Source organism: Macaca fascicularis, chromosome 2 (assembly GCF_037993035.2).
Source record: "Macaca fascicularis isolate 582-1 chromosome 2, T2T-MFA8v1.1".
Lineage (NCBI taxonomy): Eukaryota > Metazoa > Chordata > Mammalia > Primates > Cercopithecidae > Macaca > Macaca fascicularis.
Window position 1 is genome coordinate 15783889 of NC_088376.1, and position 3024 is coordinate 15786912.

General features: G+C 41.3%; 1 pseudogene; it reads left to right on the forward strand.

Moving 5' to 3' along the window:
• The first annotated feature begins 541 nt into the window (after positions 1 to 541).
• Positions 542 to 2697, forward strand: LOC102130243 (immunoglobulin-binding protein 1 pseudogene; annotated as a pseudogene).
• The last annotated feature ends 327 nt before the right edge of the window (positions 2698 to 3024 follow it).

A 3024-nucleotide genomic window follows, 5' to 3' on the forward strand; every position in this document is an offset into this window, starting at 1 on the left:
GGCTGGGACTATAAGTGCATGCCACCATGCCCAGCTAATTTTTTTTTTTTGTAGAGATGGGGTTTCGCCATGTTGCCCAGGCTAGTCTCAAACTCTTAGGCTCAAGCGATCTATCCACCTCAGCCTCCCAAAGTGCTGGGATTACAGATGTGAGCCACTGTGCCCAGTCAAAAAGGCTACCTTTTAATTAGAAAGGCCATACTCAAGCTGGACACAGCAGTACATGCCTAGTCCCAGCTACTCAGAAGGCTGAGGTGGGAGGATGGCTTGAGCCCAGGAGTTCAAAGCCAGCCTAGGCAACATAGTGAGATCTCATGCTTTGAAAGGAAAAAAAAGTAAACAAAAGGCCACACCCAGAGAGTCCAGTTTTAGACAACTTGAGTTGGAAGCACCTGCACAACATCCAAGTGGAGATGTTCAGGAAGCTCCTGGGTATAAGGCTCTGGAGTTTAAGAGAAAACTTGAGGCTAGAAAAACAGTTTTAGAGAAATTAGTACAGAGTTAGTAACTGGAGCTGTGGAATTACATGAGATGTCTCAGAGAGTGCCTTCACTTCACATTACCCTGTTAGAAAACGAAACAAGAAAATACAACCAATTGTTTCTTTATGGACAAATCACCAATTTGGCAAGGTAATAAACTTGGTGAATAACTCAGACTTTCTTCCCTTGAAATGTTGTTACATTTTAAATTTCCAATAAACCAAATTGGTTAGGTCACCAAATGGTCTACATGATAAATTACACATATATGTTATTCTAGGAGTGTCAACCTAAGTGTCAACAGTGGTTGTGGCAGAGACTGATGGTAGCCTCCTGCAATCTTCCTCTTCCTTAGCATTAAAAATCCTGATTATCTTGGCACATTGATGCCCAGATTACTAATTCATTCTCTTCACTTCTTATAACTCTATTGAGATTTTCTATTTCTAGGTTATCTAATTTGTTAACATACAATTATTCATAGTAGTCCCTTATAACCTTTTGTACTTCTGTAAACTCTGTGGTAATGTTCCCTCTTCTATTCCTGATTTTAGAAACCTGCAAGTTCTCTCTTTTTTCCTAGCCTAGCTAAAGATTTAGCAATTTTGTTGATCTTTTCAAAGAACCAACTTTTGATTTTGATTATTTTCTCCATTACCTTTCTGTTCTATATTTCATTTATTTCTGCTTGAATCTTTATTATTTCCTTCCTCCTACTTGCTTTGGGTTTAATTTGCTCTTCTTTTTTTTTTAGTTTCATAATGAGGAAGGTTGGCAATTGTTTTGACATCTTTCTTTTTTTAAATTGTAAGTACTTACAGCTATAAATTTACTGTTAGCACTGTTCTATCTGACTCCCATAAGTTTTTGAACATTGTGTTTTCATTTTTACTCAACTCAAAGTATTTTCTAATTTCACCAGTGATTTCTCTTTTGACCCTTTAGTTATTTATGAATGTATTGTTTCATTTTCACATATTTGCAAATTCCCCAGATTTCCTTCTGTTGTTGAATTTAATTTTATTCCATTGTGATTGGAGAAGATAATTTGAATGATTTCAATCCATTTACATTTTTAACATTTTTGATATTTGGGAGGCTGAGGAAGGAGGATCACTTGAGCCCAGGGGTTAAGTCCTGCATGGGCAAAATAATGAGATCTGCCTCTCTTAAAAAGAAAACACATCCTCCCTCCCCAAGATGGCTGCTGAAGATGAGTCACTGTTGCCGCGGCTCCCGGAACTGCTCGAAACCGACAAACAGCTTCTGGATGAAGTAGAAGTAGCGACTGAAACCACCTGTCACCGGATAGTCCAGGAGAAGGTGTTCAAGGGCCTGGACCTCTTTGAGAAGGCTCCCGAAATGTTATCGCAGCTCGACTTGTTCAATTGAAATGAAGATTTGGAAGAGATTGCTTCCACCGACCTGAAGTAGCTGTTGGTGCCAGCGTTTCAAGGAGCCCTCGCCATCAAAAAAGTCAACCCCAGCAAGCGTCTAGATCATTTGCAGCGGGTTCGAGAACACTTCATAAACTACTTAACTCAGTGCCATTACTATCATGTTGCAGAGTTTGAGCTGCCCAAAACCAAGCACAACTCAGCTGAAAATCACACTGCTAATTCCTCCATGGCTTATCCTAGCCTCCTTGCTATGGCATCTCAAAGACAGGCTAAAATAGAGAGATACAAACAGAAGAAGGAGTTAGACCATGGGTTGTCTGCAATGAAATCTGCTGCGGAAAGTGGTCAAGCAGGTGATGAGCGTGTTCATGAATATTACCTTCTTCACCTTCAGAGGTGGATTGATACCAGCTTGGAAGAGACTGAGAGCATTGACCAGGAAATAAAGATCCTGAGAGAAAGAGACTCTTCAAAGAGGCATCAGCTTCTAACTCGTCTCTCCAGGATAGGCCTCCAGTGAAACCCTTCATTCTCATGGGGAACACGGCCCAGGCCAAAGTATTTGGAGCTGGTTATCCAAGTCCAGCAACTATGACAGTGAGTGACTGGTATGAACAACATCGGAAATATGGAGCATTGCCAGATCAGGGAACAGCCAAGGCAACACCAGAGGAATTCAGGAAAGCGGCTCAGCAACAGGAAGATCAAGAAGTAAAGGAGGGAGAGAATGATGAACACTCTGCAGAGTTTGGGAGTGGGATAACTGGAAGGACACCCATCCTAGGGGCTATCACAACTGACAGAACATGGACTGATCTTCCCACAACACCACAGGACTGCAGGGTGCACACCTCCCCCGCCAAGGAAAACCATGCATTCTCCTCCTCCCTGGGCTCCTGCTTCAGCTGTGTACAATGAAGGCAAAGATTCTAAGTATTGCTTTGCATTCGATGAAGTGTCAAGTGATTAAGTAAGTGCGTATTTGTACCCTAGATGATGTGAGCCAGCAATCTTGTTTTGGCATCATCCTTCTCATCATGCTGTATTCCAATTTCTTAAGTGGAGAGAAAAGAGTGCCGAGAAATGGCTCTGTTTAATCAATGGTTGTCTGAATTCTCTGAAAAAATAATAAAATTCCCTTC